Here is a 21,104-nt window from a genome sequence, read left to right on the forward strand (position 1 = left end):
ATTGTATTTAAATAAATTGCACAGGAAGCACAATATTAGTTAGACAGATGCTGTAAACATTGTGGATCACAGATAAATGCAGTAAGAAATACTTGTGGATCTGATTTGAGATGTAAAAGTAAAAGATGGACTGATTTTCTTTTTCAATTTCTTTGTGTTTTTCCAAACATTTATCGAAACATAAGTCTATCCAAGAGTCAGGTTGAAAAATTTTATTTAGATCAAAACGTTTAAAAGTGATAACTTCATAATAAAAGATTGGAAGTTCATCTCAGGTTCAAATGTGACAACAGAATTGCAAACAGACTGGGTAAATCTCAGATCTTTGCTGTCATCACATAGGATGTAATTTTGTGACTTTATTTCAGAACTGTGGCAGTGGCACAAACCTGGTCAGAAGGATTCACTATTGGAAGGACAGGGGTTGCTTTGGGAGGATATGCAGTGAAAGACTTTGGAGAGGCAAGGGAGGTTAGAGATGGGTCATTGAGATGTGAAACTTGCCTCAGTAAAAGCGAAAGGTTCATTTATCTTTGTGTACTGGCCAATATTTATTCCTTAATCAACATTACAAAAGCTGCTGTTCGTGAGAGCTTGGGGTACACAAACTGGCTGCAACATTTCCTACTTTACTATGTCCTTCAAAATTGTACTTAACTGACAATAACGTGCGTTAGTATGGGTTCTTTAGTTTTTTTTCTTTAACAACTTGGCAGGCAGCATGAAGTCTGTTCACTGCCTACTTTGGAAGCAACATACTGAGTTAATTATACATTCTGACTCCTGCACCCATTTTCGGGCCTTTTCCAATTCTGCAACCCATAACCCTTACATTAAATAACTGTGATATATCGAGTCACACTTGTGACTATGCTTTAACTCATTCCTCAAATGAAGATATTTTGACACTTGACTCTGACCATGTCAAACATTACAGTATGTGACAGATTACTAGTTTGATGAGGTGCAAAGCTATATTTTCTATGCTTCAAAATCAACACTTTCAGCCAAAACAATATGGTATTTGTCTCTGTCACATAGTTATGATAATAGTTTAGATTAGATTACTTACAGTGTGGAAACAGGCCCTTCGGCCCAACAAGTCCACACCGACCCGCCGAAGCACACCCACCCATACCCATTCCCCTTCCCCTACATTTAACACTACGGGCAATTTAGCTTGGCCAATTCACCTAACCTGCACATTTTTGGACTGTGGGAGGAAACCGGAGCACCCGGAGGAAACCCACGCAGACACGGGGAGAATGTGCAAACTCCACACAGTCAGTCAGTCACCTGAGGCGGGAACTGAACCTGGGTCTCTGGCGCTGTGAGGCAGCAGTGCTAACCACTATGCCACCGTGCCACCCACTGCCACCATGCCACCCACTGTGGGAGATGAACTGATACTGTCCCTGGCACCTTTCATCCATTGAGCAAGAAAGCTCCCACAATCCAGGCATGACTTGAAATCAACTCCCAGGGTTGAAAGGGCAAATGGTTTCTAAGCCTTGGATTTGTCAGCAATAACTTTATTTTATATGTTAACTTTCCCACAAATGCTTCTTTTCTTTCTAACTTAAATCCTTGTGGGCAGAAGATTGGGAAGGAGTTGTGATAGCAGCCAAATATCATGCTGAGATGTGAAAACTGGTCCACATGCCTGGGCTTGAAGATCTCTTACACGTTTGTAATGACTCCATTAAAATTAAAGGAGACTCTATTAATATGTCATATAGAGTGTTCACTCAATGAATCTTTGCACTTCAGATGTGACTTTGACTGACAGCATTATATAATGACCTAGAATTATAGGATTGCAGTAGTAATGAATATTTACAAAGCTATTTGTTAAATTCTCTCCTAAACTAGAATAACTATCCATTAATCAAAGTGCTGAACGTTGCATCTCTTTAGATACATGAGTGTTGTGGGGAGGGATCCTTGCCACGAGGCCCAGTGAAATTTCTTATCAAATCTGCCCCATTACTTACCTACCCTGCTCTGAAGATATCCATTCTAATCGAATCCATCTTTATTTTGCTACACTGTTCCCAAGTCAACTCACCACGAGGTGGACTTTGCCAAAATATCAGCATCTGTTATGCATGCATTATCTTTAAAAGCCTGTTGTGCACCTGAACAAGCACTGTAAGTCTGGAGCTGCCCTGTAAAGTTCCTGACTTTTGCTCCTGAGATAGGAAACAGGGTGAAATTGGTGCCCAGATTGCAGGCAGGAACCTGGAGGTCTTGTTGGATGTGGTGGTGTAAACGAGGGATGTTCCTCTTCCCCAAGGACCAGTAATGGATTCCATGACAGCAGACCATTTCACCCTTGTCAGTATTGCCACTCAGGGCACTGCAGTCTCAGCCACTTGGAGGAATGTCCAGCAGTGTAGGAAGAATGTCAATGAACTCTCCACCAGTTTATGTGCTACCCCCATCCTCTCTCAGTACCTCACACTCACTCTATCTGTGCAGCCTCTCTCTTGCCCTTGCTGCCAAATGCCTTCTCCCCAATGACCCACAACCCACAAACAGCTTCCTGACATGATATGAAGTGACTAGTCCACCAACAATACCAGACCTTTGGTGTGTTTTACAGGCAGCAGCCATCCCCTGCCTGGTCGAACTAATGTTCAATGGTGATGACCGTCTAAGAGGTACATTAACAAAGGAAAGCCCCATTACTATCCAAATAGGAGCCTGATTGGCACTGAATGCAGTAGACCTTTTCTAAGGTACATAATACAAAGTTTTCACTGATTCTGCAGCTGGCAGCTGAAATCACAATTCTGCCCATTAAATACTGCCCAATACATCTGCAAGAAGACTGTGTTTTAATGATCATTTCTACCATTGACTTTAAATATGTTTTGAACTGTGACTCTGCCTCCATGCCAATCAGGTCATTTGAGCTTATCACGAGGCAGAATTAGAGCTACCTACCCCTCTCTATAACTCCATCTTAGCCTGAATTAAAAGAAACAGTTTACAACGTAACTGCATTTAATACCTCACATTTGTAACAAACATTTAAATCACCCATATTTGCGCTGTGATCAGAAAATTGGAATACCAAAGCTCAAAGTCAAGAGGTAATAGAATTTGGATTTGTATTCACAAATTTCTAATCAGATAGATTTTCAATTGAAGTTTGAAAGTAATAGAAGGTGTAGACTGAAAGTACCCTAATGGGGGGAGGGGGAAATTGATGAGTAGGTCTTGTGTGAGTGTGTGTGTTTGTGTTCCTTTTCTTTTAATGGTTAAAAGAATAATGAACTCTAATTAATCTTCTGTCATGAAGATCTTTTAATACAATTTTGTTGAGGTATTCCATGATTGTCATGAAATTAGCGCTGAAAATGTGTTGCTGGAAAAGCGCAGCAGGTCAGGCAGCATCCAAGGAGCAGGAGAATCGATGTTTCAGGCATGAGCCCTTCTTCAGGAAGGACTCATGCCTGAAACGTCAATTCTCCTGCTCCTTGGATGCTGCCTGACCTGCTGCGCTTTTCCAGCAACACATTTTCAGCTCTGATCTCCAGCATCTGCAGTCCTCATTTCTCCTTGTCATGAAATTAGCAAGGTTTCATTATTGCTAAACAGGGAGATGTGGTGTCAATGATTTTTTTTACTCAACCAGTTTGTACTTGCAAAATTCAGACAAAATATTTCTTATTCGATTGAATTTGGAGATTAGACAACACGTGCTGAACAATCTTGAATGTACTAAAAATAAACTATCCTTCAGTTAATTTAATTTAATCTGTCAAACTCATAATATGGCTCATTTACACTGAGTAAAACCAGTATATATTCATGTGCAGGGACCTATTCTGTGTAAATAAAAAGAATATGTTTAAGCCTTGTAACTTTTTTTTCATTATCTGAGAGCTTGGGAATCCCTATCGTTCCTCATTGGCCAGGGGAATTGCCATGGAGCAAGCAATCAGAGTTGGCATACTAATTAATCAGCAGCCTTTCGACTGTAGTATAAATGTGATCATTTGAAGTTTGGCATTCTTGCATTTGTCCTGATGAGTGCAAGACCAAACGCTTTGACAACATCTCTCTCCTTCCAGCAATTTTCAAATGCTTAATTATTCATTACCTTTTGGAATTTGATTTTACAATACTCAGAATTATGTTATGTCATAAGTTCAAGATAGTTCTTGAGCAGACAACAAGAGAGCTGATTCATACTTTAGCCTGAAATAACATCTAATCAAAATGATGTTACAATCTATGAGGACTCCAATGAATGCTAATCGTTTTACTAAAATGGTTTATTTAAAGATTTTCTTAAATTGAATAAAGATTAAGAACATTGCAATCAAAACAATGAAGGAGGGAAAGAATGACATATTAACAATTCCCAAATGATGATGAGGGCCATGTTTACAAAATATCATGTGTTATCAGTCTCAACCAGCAATGACACCTAATCCAAATTTATTCTGAAGTAATATTTTCTGCCTTTGAAAGAAATATCCAAGTAGGCAAATTTTGTTCAAGATCGATGTTTTCTGTGAATGTTTTGTGTTAGTCATAACCGACTTGACCACATAGTACATTTCATTTTTTGTGTGACTATCCATGCTTGATGTTATCAAAGGAGATAACATGTGAGCAGCCTATGTGTGCTACCCTCTGGGTTGCTTTGAACTACACAAGTACACAGCCTACAGGAAACATTAGTGAAGATATGTCTGATAAAGTAGCTTTAATTATTCCTAAAATTTGTATTCTGGCATCTAACATGACTGATTTTGTTTGTGTTTATATGTGTCATTGTCACAATTTAAAAGAGAGGCCATTTGTGCAGTTTTCACTTTCTCTTACGCTTTAATCAAATAGTATTCAGGTTGTGAGTAGGACAGGGTTGGAGCAGGAGGATCTTCTTCCTTCAATACCTATGACAATTTGTTTTTATATATTGTCTTTAATGCAATAAGATTTTGTTCAGACACTTCACAGGAGTAATATAAAGACATAATTGAGGCACATAAAGTAACATTAGGTGTAAGTGATAGATATGAAGTGACAAAAAATTTTAACATGGGAATTCTAGAGATTAGAACCGAAACAACTGTGGTAAAAAACAGCAGACTAATGAAAATCAGGGATACGTTTAGGGCCAGAAACGGAGGAACTCAGAGCTCAGAGCTTTGTGTGGCTAGAGAAGGTTTAGGAGATGAAAAGATGCATAAGAGAATTTGAAAATAGTGGTAAGAAATTTAAAATTGAGACATTGATGGGCTAAGAGCCAATGTACAGGAGAGACCTATTAACCAAATTTTCTAAAATGTAAGAAACATTTCAGAGACCAGTGAGGAGAGCTAATGGACAAGTATTAGTCAATTGATAATTCCTCCATTTGTGCATGTGGCAATTTTACAGAAGGATAAGTGATGTCCCAAAGCAGTTCAAAGTGCAGCACTTGCTTTGTCAGTTTTTGCCAATTAATCAATGAACATTCATCAGTTCATATTTGCTGATTGTGAGGTAGAGTTAACTAGTTGTTGTTTGAACTGTTACACGGCATTTTATATTTTCATCCTCATACTATTCACAGTCTACCCAAGAGTGGTTTCATGCCTCAACAAAGATCAACTGTTTTCTGGTGTGAGTATTAGTTACCAAGATGGAAAACTTTTTAACTAAATTAACCTTCTTAACAGAATTAAACTGACCACCATAGACATATATGACCTGCAGTATGTGGATGACTCCAGTACTCACTCTCTTCCCACACCAACTATAGTTACCATGAAGTATTGTTCTTCTAAATCTTTTCCCTTGCCTGAGGCATGGTTGTTACTTTCTCATGTGAGAGCAGCCAGGTGGTCTGGTAAAACTCTGGTGATTTTACCTTTACAGAAGATTTGCAAGCCTCACTCAATCTCTTCATTTCTTCACACAAAAGACTCATCCTGTCCTTGAATGTTGCCAAAGCAAAGCTCATACTACTGGAAGAAGGGTCACTGCTCTGAAGTAGAGTTACTGGATCAGAAACGTTAACTCCACTTTCTCCCCACAAATGGTGCCTGACGTCCTGAGTTTTCCCAGCAATTTCTGTTTCTGTTTCTGACTTCCAGCATCTGTAGTTCCTTGTTTTGGTTTTTCCTCACATTATTAATCCGCACCTGGTCAAATATTTCACCTCACGTTTATGCTGAAGGAAAAACTCTGTAATGTGCAATCTTCTCCCATACGTATCTCAAAAGCCCATTGGTGAGGAGATTCAATACTGGATCAACTGCACCAGCCAAACCTTCTACAAGCAATGGCAACGATTATCTGACAACAATGACCTACCTCTACAAGTCAATAAAAAAATCCAAATGAGCAAAGCAAGTACTCCTGTACTGTAATAAGTGCTAGAGTATGTGTCAGCAATGCATAGAGTGGTAGGGAAGTTCCACCAGCTTTCACTACATTCTTCACAGTCAGTGGAAGGCCCATTGAACTACCACTTGTGTCCTTCCTGGAGCCAGATATGTAATTATTAAGTTAAAACTCTCACAAAATCAGCTACAGTGGACTGGACACTGGTATCCTGATGGCTAAAAAGTATCTCCATGCTATGTCATGTTTTGCCCACTCACAAATGGTCAGTGTGCCAGGCAAGGACAATGAAAATGCTTCAAAGACACTCTGACGAATTCCTTGAACTGTGGCAGCTTTGATATAAATGACTGGGAGGTGCTTGCTGCTGACCTTTCACAAAGGCAACAACGTGTCTGTCAAGCTGCATTATGTTTTGAGTTCAAATAGCTCAATGATGAGGTAGACTGGCAGCAAAGAAGGAAAGAAAAATAAGCAAATCAGGCGCTGTAGATCGACTATACTGTGGGAAATCGTACTTGAGTATCCAACAATCTGTGGGTCAAGAATCGGGCCTGTTCAGTCATACGAAATGGCAGAAATTTGCAGAAACCCTGAGCATATATCATCCTGGAATCGAGGGACAGTTGACAATAGTGGTGCAGAGAAAAGATGGCTGATTAGTTAATACCTTAGAGAAAGACTTTTTCAGATGCTGATAATTTTGGTGTGTATTTCCAGCATTCAGGTTTCCCTTCTCATTCCTTGGATTTTACTGGATTAGTTTGTGATGCATGTATATGATGCATATACAATACTTGAATGTATGGAGATAGTTCTCTCCATATACAAGCAGGGGCAAAAACTATGACTCTAGTAATTGCTGTTTTTGACAAAGACCTTTCAATATAGACTTTTTGAATTAAATTCCTCTGGTTGCTATTTTAATAGGGATATTAACCTTGTATTTTATTCATTCACGGAATGGGGATACTGATAGCTAGGCCAGCATTTATTGTCCATTTCCAATTACCTAGAGGCCAGTTAAGAGTCAATCGTATTCTGTGGCTGTGGAGTCATGTGTAAGCCAGAGCAGATAAGGATGGCAATTTTCTTCTGTAAAGAGCCAGATGATGTTTTTCCCCAACAAATGACTCTGTAAGACTATATTTCTGGATTTTAATTGAATTCAAATCCTACCATCTGCCAGCAATAGTTTGCTTAAGTGATTGTAATATTGAGGGGATCTTGTACATTGGATTTTACGGTAGCTGCAGTCCTTGATTTGCCTTGCGGTTATACACATGTGCAATTGCTTTTCAGATTAGGGTATTTAAAAATGACATCATTTTTTAAGCATATAGATTTTCTGAAAGGGAGTTTTGTTCATGGCATGCAATCCATTAATGGGGAAAGCAGTTTTATAAGGCAACCATTAAATATATGTGAATGAGGAGAAAATCAACTGTTTTCAGTTCCTCTGAATTTATTGCTTCTGTGCCTGCTGATCCATTTCCTTTTCTATATAGAAAACTACATCCCTGGCACAGAACTATACAATTGTAGGTTTGAACTAAATGCTTCCAAGATAACACAAATAATTGTATTAGTTTGCATTTTAGCATTGCTGGATGATAGCAGTGTGATATTCTATTCGAAACAGTGAACAGAAGTTGCATTTCTTAAATACAAAACTTAAATTACCACATACAGTGGATATGGACAACAAAGCCTGTGTTGGAGTGAAATGTTTGACAATGGCAGAAAAATGTCCATGAATTAGTGTTGTACCTAAAATCTACATAGAAAACCACAGTTCAACAATGATCAGTTTAGAATATGTAGGCTTTTTGGTTACTAATGTGTGAGAAAGTGAGGACTGCAGATGCTGGAGATCAGAGCTGAAAATGTGTTGCTGGAAAAGCACAGCAGGTCAGACAGCATCCAAGGAGTAGAGAATCGACTTTTCGAGCATGAGTCCTTCTTCAGGATTCCTGCTCCTTGGATGCAGCCTGACCTGCGCTTTTCCAGCAACACATTTTCAGCTCTGGTTACTAATATGTCAGGCTACAAGCATGAATTCTGATCAGTATCGTGCACAATTGACCTGTTCTTACCACTTACAAGTCCTTAAATTACTGAAGGGTGGTTTTTCAAAGAAAAAAAATTGCTGCTTGCCATAATGCTTTGTTTGATAGAACATAAGTTTCTTGGGTGAATTTTTCTATCGATAATATTACAAAGAAATAGAACAATATCACTGTGTTTAAATGTTCTATTCTTGTGCGCAGTCAAGTCAAAGGCATGAAATTGATTTGATCATGGTTTCACTCATGTATCTGTGGAACGATGAATTCAGATACAGGATTTTATTGTCACAAAGATGTCACTATTCATGTAAATACATTGTTAAAAACCACACAACTCCAGGTTTATGTGGAAGTACTAGCTTTCAGAGCGCTGCTCCTTCAGAGGGTTGTGGAGAATAAGATTGTAAGACACAGAAGTTATAGCAAAAGTTTACAGTGCGATGTAACTGAAATTATATACTGAATTGTTTGTTATGTGTCTCATCTTTTAGAATGACCATGTTGGTTTCATATGTTTCGAGCAGCGCTCTGAAAGCTAGTGCTTCCAAATAAACCTCTTGGATTATAATCGGGTGTTGTGTGATTTCTAACTTTGTACACCTCAGTCCAACACCGGTGTCTCCAAATCATGTAAATACATTATCAGAGTACGCTGCAGGTGTGAAATGGTATTGTGACATATTAGCCCTTCATTTACAGTTTAAATGCAGCGCAAATTTGGAATTAATCCTTGAGTTGAAATAAGAGCAAAATAGGAATGCAGTTTCTTAGAGAGGGAATGTACATTTGCTTACATCACTTGAATCAGTTGGGCAATAACATTCTATTTACCCTGCACAACTTCAGTGAAATGTGAAGTTGAAAGTACTTCCTGATACGAGTAAATCTGTAGCGTGAATGCACCAAGAGCTGACTGAGATTGGGTTGTGCAACAGATTAAAATGTATTACTTGGATTTGAATTTAGGCAATCTTGTTGAGAAGAATGTCTCCTTTCCTGGCCTGTAAAGGTGCTAATTGAAACTTGCCTCACAGTAAGCATGAGTTCACAGTACACAATCCATAATTCAACACTAATTAGCACTAAATTGGCAATCTCATTCAGAGAGGCCAGGAAGATGGATAGGCTAGGCAACAATAAATTCACACTAGTGCCGGCAGCATGCACATAAAATGTTAATGAGGCTCAAGGTTCAATTTTGGGCTGGCCCTGAGCCTCGCCATTGGACCATGAAGCCCTTACACATTTCTGCCCACTTTACTCTGCATCTGTCTTATGTTGTGCCTGACATTTATGCTGATAAATTGTGAAAATGTTCCATTCCTCAGCATATGAATTTGCTAATTATATAGAATCAGTTTGCCATCACACCTTTATTGGTTTTCAAAACATGCACATTCTTTATTTTAACACTATGTTCATCATGCAAATAATACTAAACTTGATAATCAAGCAATTTATAAGAGAAATTAACATACTTACATGACTATTAAAATACAGCCACTCCCTGTTTTACCTAAATTGTGCTACATTTCTATAAATCTAACGCCTGAAATTCTAAAGGCCACATTTCTAACATTTTAAATGGGATTATGTCAGGCATTGACGTGGTCTTACTGTCTGGACATTTTACTTTTATTCATAATGAACCAGACTTTATAAAAAATCTTAAAGTAAGGGAACACTTAGGAAGCAACAATCATAATATGGTAGAGTTCAGTCTGCAGTTTGAAAGAGAGAAGGCAAAATCGGATGTAATGGTGTTACAGTTAAATAAAGGTAATTATGAGGGCATGAGAGAGGAACTGACGAAAATAGACTGGAAGCAGAGCCTAGCAGGGAAGACAGTAGAGCAAAAATGGCAGGAGTTTGTGGGTAAAATTGAGGAAACTGGACAGAGGTTCATCCCCAAGAAGAGAAAGATTATCTGGGGAGGGATTAGACAGCCATGGCTGACAAAGGAAGTCAGGAAATCTGTCAAAGAAAAAGAGAGATCCTATAAAGTGGCCAAGAGCACTGGGAAATCAGAAGATTGGGAAGGCTACAAAAACAAACAGAGGATAACAAAGAGAGAAATAAGGAAGGAGAGGATCAAATATGAAGGTAAGATAGCCAGTAATATTAGAAATGATAGTAAAAGTTTCTTTCAATACATAAGAAACAAACGAGAGGCAAAAGTAGAAATTGGGCTGCTCCAAATTGATGCAGGAAGCTTAGGGACGGGAGATAAGGAAATAGCTGAAGAATCTAAGAAATACTTTGTGTCAGTCTTCACAGTGGAAGATGTGAGTAATATCCCAACAATTAAGGAAAGTCAAGGGTCAAAGTTGACTATGGTAGCCATTACAAAAGAGGAAGTGCTAGAAAAGCTAAAAGGTCTAAAAATTGATATATCTGCTGCCCCCGAGGGGCTACATCCTAGAGTTCTGAGGGAGGTGGCTGAGGAAATAGCGGAGGCGTTGGTTGAGATCTTTCAAAAGTCACTGGAGTCGGGGAAAGTCCCGGATGATTGGAAGATCGCTGTTGTAACCCCCATGTTCAAGAAAGGATCAAGACAAAAGATGGAAAATTATAGGCCAATTAGCCTAACCTCGGTTGTTGGTAAAATTCTAGAATCCATCATTAAGGATGAGGTTTCTAAATTCTTGGAAGAGCAGGGTCGGATTAGAACAAGTCAACATGGATTTAGTAAGGGGAGGTCGTGCCTGACAAACCTGTTGGAGTTCTTTGAAGAGGTGACAAGTAGGTTAGACCAGGGAAACCCAGTGGATGTGGTCGACCTGGACTTCCAAAAGGCCTTTGATAAGGTGCCACACGGGAGGCTGCTGAGCAAGGTGAGGGCCCATGGTGTTTGAGGTGAGCTACTGGTATGGATTGAGGATTGACTATCTGACAGAAGGCAGAGAGTTGGGATAAAAGGTTCTTTTTCGGAATGGCAGCCGGTGACAAGCGGTGTCCCGCAGTGTTCAGTGTTGGGGCCACAGCTGTTCACATTATATATTAATGATCTGGATGAAGGGACTGGGGTCATTCTAGCGAAGTTTGCCGATGATACAAAGTTAGGTGGACAGGCAGGTAGTACTGAGGAAGTGGGGAGGCTGCAGAAGGATCTAGACAGTTTGGAAGAGTGATCCAGGAAATGGCTGATGGAATTCAATGTGAGCAAATGCGAGGTCTTGCACTTTGGAAAAAAGAATACAAGCATGGACTACTTTCTAAACGGTGAGAAAATTCGTAAAGCCAAAGTACAGAGGGATCTGGGAGTGCTAGTTGAGGATTCTCTAAAGGTAAACATGCACGTTGAGTCCCTGATTAAGAAAGCGAATGCAATGTTGTCAATTATCTCAATAGGGTTGGAATATAAAAGCACCGTTGTGCTACTGAGACTTTATAAAGCTCTGGTTAGGCCCCATTTGGAGTACTGTGTCCAGTTTTGGTCCCCACACCTCAGGAAGGACATACTGGCACTGGAGCGTGTCCAGCGGAGATTCACACGGATGATCCCTGGAATGGTAGGTCTAACATATGAGGAACGGCTGAGGATCCTGGGATTGTATTCATTGGAGTTTAGAAGATTAAGGGGAGATCTAATAGAAACTTACAAGATAATACATGGCTTGGAGAGGGTGGACGCTAGGAAATTGTTTCCGTTAGGCGAGGAGACTAGGACCCGTGGACACAGCCTTAGAATTAGAGGGGGTAAATTCAGAACAGAAATGCGGAGACATTTCTTCAGCCAGAGAGTGGTGGGCCTGTGGAATTCATTGCCACAGAGTGCAGTGGAGGTTGGGACGCTAAATGTCTTCAAGGCAGAAATTGATAAATTCTTGATGTCACAAGGAATTAAGGGCTACGGGGAGAATGCAGGTAAGTGGAGTTGAAATGCCCATCAGCCATGATTGAATGGCGGAGTGGACTCGATGGGCCGAATGGCCTTACTTCTGCTCCTATGTCTTATAGTCTTATGGTCTTATTCAAGGGATGAGGAATGTACTGGCTAGGTCAGCATTTATTGCCCATATCTAATTGCTCAGGTTAAAATTCAAAAACATTGTGTTGTGGGTCAGGAGTCGCATATCGGCTAGACCAGGTAAGGATGGCACTTTCTCTCCTTAAAGGACTTTGGTGAACCAGATGGAATTTTCCAACAATAGATTCAGATCTTTAATTGATTTTAAATTCCACCATCTGCAGGATTTGAACCTGGATCCCCAGAACATAACCTGGATCTCTGGATTAATAGTCCAACAGTAATGCCATTAAGCTGTCACCTCCTGATTGTTTCCAACATTTAAATACAACTTGTCTTTTTAGGAAGGTGGAGTTCCTTTGAATTCTTTGGGTTTCTTTTTATACATAGCTCCCTATGCAAGTGGGCTGCCATGCCCTCTTCTGTAATTGAGCAGGAAGTTTCAGGCCATCTGGAATCCCATTCCCTGCCTGTAGTGAACCAACTTCTTCACCTCCAAGATCATGCTGCTACTTCCATAGGCCATGAATTACACAAAGTCCTGTGACCAATTTCTGGTGCGTTAGTTTTAATTATTTGTGTTAGTTTTATTCCTATTAAATTTGATGCTTGGTTCATTGAGTTTTGATTAATTTATGATGGAATATCCTAATGATTCATTAGGAAGGTTAAATCCATTTACTGCTGAGACAGAATCTTTGACAGAATATTTTGTCATTAGTTCTAATGTGTAGCTTTGTTTCTGCTGGATTTGAAAGTTGTCTGAAGGACCTATAGGCTGGCAATTGTACCTGACTAATCTGCTCACATTCTGGATCAGTGGTGCTGGAAGAGCACAGCAATTCAGGCAGCATCCGACGGGGAGCAAAATCGATGTTTCGGGCAAAAGCCCTGATTCCTGATGAAGGGCTTTTGCCCGAAACGTCAATTTTGCTGCTCGTCGGATGCTGCCTGAATTGCTGTGCTCTTCCAGCACCACTAATCCAGAATCTGGTTTCCAGCATCTGCAGTCATTGTTTTTACCTCTAATCTGCTCACATATCTATCTGAGTGGGCAATGTCCCTCACCTGCTGACTTTTCAACAAGCTGGGAGTTCTTCTACTGTGTGCAAGCTGAACCCACATCATGAAAGTACCATATTTGCAAATTGAATCATTAGCTCCGACGCCTGTTAGACAAAATAATTGACCACCTGACATAAACTGAGGCCAACTGATAATGATTTTTAATATTTTGTGAACAAAACTTATCAATTGTTATAACCTATCATATATTTATTGGTATTGTTAACCAAAAAGGATTACACAATAGTATTTTAGCATCATCCACATATAGGACCGACATTTATTCTCATATCAAGAAAAGCAATTTACCCAAAATTGTCATAATTTAAAATAACACTTTTCAGTCTTGGAACTTGGGATCAGCATTCTCTGGACATGGTGCCAGGTAGTCATAGGAACACCGAAATTAGAAGCGGGAGTAGGCAATTCAGCCCTTCAAGCCCACTCCGCCATTTAAGGTGATCATGGCTGATCTTATCCTGGTCTCAACACCATTTTCCTGCCTGCTCCCCAAAGCCCTTTATCCTGCTTTTCATCTGTTGAATGATTCTGCCTCCACTACACTTTGTGGCAGTGAGTTCCACAGATTCATAACCCTCTGAAAAGAGTAGTTTCTTCTACTTTCTGAGATATATGCACAAAGATGCCCAGATCCCTCTGCACTGACACACTTTGAATCTGCTTCCCATTTAAATAATAATTTGCCCTTTTGTTTTTCTGGCCAAAATGGACAACCTTGCACTGATCTGTGTTAAACTCCACCTGTCAGATACTGGACCATTCCCATAGTTTATCAATATCCATCTGTAAACACTTTACCTCCTCATCATTGCCTGCATTCCCACCTACTTTGGTATCATTTGCAAATTTTGCTATGTTACACACTGTCCTGTTTGCAGATCATTAAGAGAGATTGTAAATAGTTGAGGTCTGAGAACTGAACCCTGTGATACCCCACTAGTCATAGTTTGCCATTTATCCCAACCTTCTGCTTTCTATCAGTCAGCCAATCTTCTGTCCAAGTCAAATTTTACCCTTAACATCCTGGGATCTAACCTTCTCAATCAGTCTTCTTATGTGGTGCCTTATCAAATGCCTTCTGGAAGTCTAGATATACCACATCCACTGGATCCCCATCATTTATCTTGCTGATTGCATCCTCAAAGAACTCTAGCAAGTTTGTCAAGTATGACTAGCCCTTCATGAAACCATGCTGACACTGGTGAATTGAGTTTTGTTTTTCCAAATATTCTGTTATCTCCTCCTTTGTGATTGACCCACTTTTTGTCTACCTCCTTTTTTGAATAAGGGTGTCACATTAGCATGTTTCCAATCCATTGGTATCATCAATGCCACATTCACAGGAATCCGATTCACTAGAGAGGAAGAAAAGGACAACCAACTCCCATTCCTAGATGTGATGGCACAGAGAACACCGAACGGAGAATTCACCACAAAGGTATACAGGAAAGCCACACACACAGACCAAATCCTAAACTACGAAAGCAACCACCCCAACGCACACAAAAGAAGTTGTATCAAGACACTATTCAAAAGGGCCACAACACACTGCAGAACACCAGAACTGCAAAAGAGGAAGAAGAACACCTGTACAATGTATTCGCCAAAAACGGATACCCGTGCAATTTCATCAACAGATGCTTAAGGGAAAGACAACGGAATGAGGACATGCCGCAACCCAAAGGACTAGCCACACTACCATACATCAAGAGCATTTCCGAACTGACAGCCAGACTACTGCGACCACTAGGACTCATAACAGCACACAAACCAACAGCCACTCTCAGACAACAACTCACCAGAACGAAGGACCCAACACCCAGCGTGAACAAAACCAATGTAGTGAACAAAATCCCATGCAAGGACTGCACAAAACACTATATAGGACAAACAGGAAGACAGCTAACGATCCGTATCCATGAATACCAACTAGCCACGAAACAACACGACCAGCTATCCTTAGTGGCCACACACGCAGATGACAAGCAACATGAATTCGACTGGGACAACACTACTATTTTAGGACAAGCCAAACAGAGAACAGCCAGGGAATTCCTAGAGGCATGGCACTTATCCACAGATTCAATCAATAAGCACATCGACCTGGACCCAATATATCGACCACTGCAGCGGACAGCTGGAACTGACGACCGGAAGTGGCAGATTCAAACCACTACAAATGCTGGAGGAAAGATCACAGAAGCGCTTCACAGGAAGCTCCCAAGCACTGAGGATGTCACCTAGACAGGGGACGAAACGTCTGCAACACAAATTCCCAGCTCGGCGAACAGAACCACAACAACGAGCACCCGAGCTACAAATCTTCTCACAAACTTTGACCATTGGTATCTTTTCCAGAATCCAGGGAATTTGGGAAAATCATAACCAATGCATTCACTATCTCTACTGCCACCTCCTTTAACACCCACGGATGCAGACCATTAGGCCCTACAGACTTATCTGCCTTTAATCCCATCAATTTACTTAATACCTTCTCCCTAGTTATAGTAATTTCACCAAGTAACTCTGTAGTAACTGCAGTTTTTGGGAAGAAATTATAATCTTCACTATGAAAACAGAGACAAAATATTGGTTTAGTGCCTCTGTCATTTGAGAGTTTCTCTCATTATTATCTCACCCTAGAGGGTCAACATTTGCTTTCACTTTTTTTTCTTTTTATATACTTATAGAAGTTTTTCTTTTCCGTGCTTATGCTTTCTGATAGTTTTCTTTCATAGTTCATCTTGGCTCTTTTGATTTCATTGTTAACAACCATTTGCTGACATTTAAAGTTCTCTCAATCTTCTAGAGTGCCATTTCACAGTATGATATGCCCTAATTTTTGCCTTTGTGTTATCCTTGACCTCCTTGGTAAGCCATGGATGATTTTTCACCTTTTAATCATTCCTCTTCCTCTCAGGAATATGCTTTAATAAAGAGGTATTTAGTATCTTCAAGTCATAGTCATAGAGATGTACAGCATAGAAGCAGGCCCTTCAGTTCAACTCTTCCATGCCAACCAGATATCCTAAATTAATCTTGTCCCATTTGCCAGTACTTGGCCCATATCGCTCTAAACCCTTCCTATTCATGTATCCATCCAGATGTCTTTTAAATGTTATTGTACCAGCCTGCACCACTTCCTCTAGCAGCTCATTCCATACACACACCACCCTTTGTGTGAAGAAGTTGCCCCTTAGGTCCCTTTTGAATCTTTCCCCTCTCAGCCTAAACCTATGCCCTCCAGTTCTTGGCACCCCACACCCTAGGGAAAAGATCTTGTCTATTTACCCTGTCCATGCCCCTCATGATTTTATACACTGCTATAAGGTCACTCTTTAGCCTTTGACTCTCTAGGGAATACAGCCCCAGCAAATTCAACCCCTCTCTCCTGTATATCTCAAACCCTCCAACCTTGGCAACATCCTTGTAAGTCTTTTCTGAACCCTTTCAAGTTTCACAACATCCTTCCTGTAGGAGGGTGACCAGAATTGCACACACTATTCCAAAAGTGGCCGAACCAATGTCCTGTGTAGCTGCAACGTGACCTCCCAACTCCTATATTCAATGCTCTGACCAATGAAGGTAAGCATACCAAACGCTTTCTTCAAAATCCTATCTAGCTGTGATTTCACTTTCAAGGAACTATGAACCTCCATTCCAAGGTCTCTTTGTTCAGCAACACCAGGACCTTACCATTGAGTGTATAAATCATTCTCTGTTTTGCACCTTGCATTTATTTAAATTAAACTCCACCTGCCACTCATTGGCCCATCTGATCAAGATTCTGTTGTGCTCTGAGGTTAAATTCTTTGCTATCCACTACACCTCCAATTTTGGTGTCATCTACAAACTTACTGACTATGCCTCCTATGATCATATCCAAGTCATTTACATAAATGACGAAAAGTAGTGGGCCCAGCACCGATCTTTGTGACACACCACTGGTCACAGGCCTCCAGTCTGAAAGGCAAACCCGCCACCATCATCCTCCAAACCAGTTCTGTATCCAAATGGCTTGTTTTCCCTGTATTCCGTGCAATCTAATGTTGCTAACCAGTTTACCAAGAGAAACCTTGTCAAACACCTTACTGAAGTCCATATAGATTACGTCCACCGCTCTGCCCTCATCAATCTTCTTCGTTACTTCCTCAAAAAACTTCCATTGTTCTTGAACTGTCCTACCCTTTTGTAGATTTGTCCAATCCACTTGGGCCAACTCCTTCCTCAGGCCTGTATAAATACCTTTGTCTACCATTAAAACTCTTCTATGCGACTCTGTCTTCAATCAGAAAGACCCTGTCTTTCGATCTGCATTTTAACCTCTAGCATGTTGTGGTCACTCCTTCCAAGACGATCCTTGAATGCAAGACCATTAAACAATTCTTCCTTGTTACATAAGGCCATTCTAAAGTAGCCAGGTCTCTGGTTGGCTCTATGACATGATACTCTATGAAACAGTCACTCTAGGAATGGTTCTTCAAGGCTATCCTTTGTAAATTGATTAATCCAGTCATAATGCATGTTCAAATCATCCATTATTAGCGTTGTGCCCATCTCACAAGCCCTCAGTATTTCTTGGTTTATACTATGCCCTACCTCAGAAGTACTGTTCAGGGGATTGTAAATTACACCTGCCAAGTGGTTTCTTTTTATTTATATCCAGTCTAATTCAACGTTTGGTCCCTAGTGCCAATATTGTTTCTTAATGTAGTCTTGAAGTCTTCCTTAACAAATAAAGCAATCCACCTTCTGCTCCTTCTTATCTATCATTTTGGAATATCAAGTACCCTTGGACATTTAACTTCCAGTCCGGATTTCCTATGACTATGTTTCAATAATCCCCACTAGGCCGTACCCATTTATTTGAGCCATCAGCTATTTAACTTTATTCCGAATACTGTGTGTACTTAGATATGAGGCGTTCAAATAGGTTCTCATAATTTGTCTTGCTCTTTAATATTTTCTTGTGCACCATGTTTTCCACGCTCTCTATATTTATTTATTTATCACTGGTAACACTGAGCCTCACTGCTATCATTTACTCAACTCCTATTTTGATTCTGAGCATCCCAGCAGAGAAAGAATGGCCTATTCTGGTAAGATGGTCTTTTTACATTAGTGGGACACTTAATATTCTCAGTAATGTTATGAAAAATAAACTGCTGGGGTTGTCAATCTTAATGGTTATCTTGTAGCTCCTGTAAGTTTACATATACGACCATAAGACAATAACACAAAAAATAGGAACAACAGTGGGTAATTCAGGCCCTCAAGCTTGCTGCACTATTCAGCAAGATCAAAGTTGTTATAATTGTAGCCTTAACTCCAGTTTGCTGACTGAACATTATAACATTTGGCTCCCTTATCAATCAAAAATATGTCTAAATCAGCCTTTAATTAGTCAATGATCCAGCTTCTCTGCTCTCTAGTGAAGAGGATGCAAAGACTAACTTTCTTTCGAGAGACAAAATTCCTTCTCCTCTCTATCTTTAATGAGAACTCTCTTATTTTAAACTATTCCCCCTAGTTCTAGATTCCTCTGCTTGATAAACATCCTCGCAGCATCAATGGGTAGTGATGGTCGAGGCTCCAACTTCTTTTTCATTATATGATTGACCTGATATCTCTTATGCACTTAACAACAGGTATTGGCGTTTGTTGAAAGAATTTACAAATTGTTCCACTTATCAACTCATCATCATAGGCCATCAGGTGCTGGGGTGAGACTCGAACCTGGAGCAGGGATGCTACCAACTAACCTATGTGTTGATTGGCTGGGACACAAGGAATAGATTCCTTGCTCCTCTTCGCAATAGAGTCCATTCTGCACACCTGAGAGGGATGATGGAGCTTAGGTTTAATACCTCATCTCTTAAGGTGCTGAGGTAGTTGAACTGGGAGGCTTAGGTTCAAGTCCCACCTGCTCCAGAGATATGTAATAACATCTCTGAATAGATTGATTAGGAAAATAGGTTGAACGAAAACAAACATTAACATGTTATCTGAATTTTGTTGTGGTGCAATGGTGGTATCCTACCTCTGAGTGAGGAAGCCTGGGTTCAAATCCTATCTGTTCCAGGGGTGTTTAGTAACATCTCTGCAAAGGTTGTTTAGAAAATATATAATCTTCTACATCGAAGTGTTAACCTTGATTTTTACCCTCAAACTCTGGTGTAGATTTTGAACCCACAACCTGCAACTTTGGGAGCCAGAAAGTTTGGCAGCTGAACTACACTTGCAGGTGGGTAGATAAGAAAAGCAACACCAAAGGTGTGCTGGAATGCTAATACACTGTGCCAAGTACTTGTGCGATGTAATATGTCTCCTCAGGAATAGAGGGAAAAGAGAATAGAGATGGAGTACTTCTCTACTTTCTGAATGGCATAAACTGAGAAGATGCTGGGTGAGGTCATAACAGTGGATTTCCCTACAATGAACTAACCTGGTGACATTTACTGGCAAGACACATAATTAATGATAAGCAACTTGAATGAAGTCATGGGTCTTCCAATAAAGCTTTAGCTTTGTAAGGAGCAAAAAAAAACATCCAGCCTATCAATTCCTAAACCACAAGGAAGATTAAGTAAGGGGTTAAAACATCCTACTTAAAATAAAAGTTTGAGTTAGGTCTGTCAAGGTTATGCCAATGATGTCATATTGGAAAGCCCAATCAGTGCAATTTTAAACTTCTCTTCAAACAGTTCAACCACATTTTTGTACTGGAAATCATTTGTGAGTGTGTTTATTCTAGACTGTCTAAACATATCACAGTACTGGGAACGAAGTATGACTGACTTAATAGTGACGTCAAGGAGAGTAGAACAGAAGGGTGGATAACTTCATTTAGTCAAGATTGATCGTTCATATCTAGAAACTTATGGAAAAAGTACTTTTATAAATTAGTATAAAATTATCAAGCTGGATTCTCAGCAGTCGTGTTACTGTTTTACATTTATAAGTGGATCATTACTTAAGACAATGAAAGTTAGTGTTTATTTTAGTAACCCGAGGAATGGCCTTGATGGCAAGCCACAGCTTCCTTTTTAGCTGGTTCTGAAGTACAAGCACTGATTTCATGCCAAATACCATTCAGTCCTTAAAGAACATCAACATGTAATACTTTTTTCCTGTGAGTATCTAAAGTTGCTTGTGGCACAAAGCTTTTTAATTGTGTTTTTTTTTTCTTTTCAAGAATGGACGACGTAAGGAAGAAGCAGTGAATTTTGTCTTGAAAGTCATTTTTTCCCCCATTCAGTCATGGGATGTGAATATTCCTGAAAATTGCAACATTTATTGTTCATCTTTAATTGTCCGTGAGAGGGTGGTTACTTAGTTACTTTTGTAGCGAGCTTGGCCGTTTCAGAGAGCAATTAAGAATCACATGTAAGCCAGAATAACAAGCTTCTTCCCTGAAGGATTTGTGCAAATCAGTTCTTACAACAACTCAATTTCTAATAGTGGCTTGTGATTCCAAATTTATTGACTTAACTGAATTTAAATCACAAACTGCCAAAGTGGGATTTACAGTCATTTCCCCAGAGTTTGTGCCTCTGGGTTACGAGGTAAGATTACCACCACCTGAATTGGTTCTTAATGTGGTGTTTTTACTGCTGGGAATGCAGGATAAA

At 39.9% G+C, this 21,104-nt stretch overlaps 2 protein-coding genes across 12 annotated transcripts in view; one reads left to right on the forward strand and one right to left on the reverse strand.

Moving 5' to 3' along the window:
• cmss1 (cms1 ribosomal small subunit homolog) overlaps positions 1 to 21,104 on the forward strand; it is a 397,195-nt gene that overhangs the window by 239,083 nt on the left and 137,008 nt on the right. The window contains exon 1 of one of the 11 annotated variants that reach the window (XM_087992629.1): positions 20,719 to 21,038. The exons of 9 other annotated variants lie outside the window; for them this stretch is intronic. The gene's annotated coding sequence lies outside the window, so the exon portion shown is untranslated. Of the gene's footprint in view, positions 1 to 20,718; positions 21,039 to 21,104 lie in introns of those variants that run through there. One more of the 11 variants, XM_087992626.1, reaches the window with a different exon arrangement.
• Positions 1 to 21,104, reverse strand: part of filip1l (filamin A interacting protein 1-like) — a 309,751-nt gene that overhangs the window by 216,649 nt on the left and 71,998 nt on the right. The window lies entirely within an intron of this gene.

The sequence above is a fragment of the Chiloscyllium plagiosum genome, unplaced genomic scaffold (assembly GCF_037043375.1).
Source record: "Chiloscyllium plagiosum isolate Xiang-an unplaced genomic scaffold, Cpla_swu_hap1 HiC_scaffold_12, whole genome shotgun sequence".
In the NCBI taxonomy this organism is placed as follows: Eukaryota; Metazoa; Chordata; class Chondrichthyes; order Orectolobiformes; family Hemiscylliidae; genus Chiloscyllium; species Chiloscyllium plagiosum.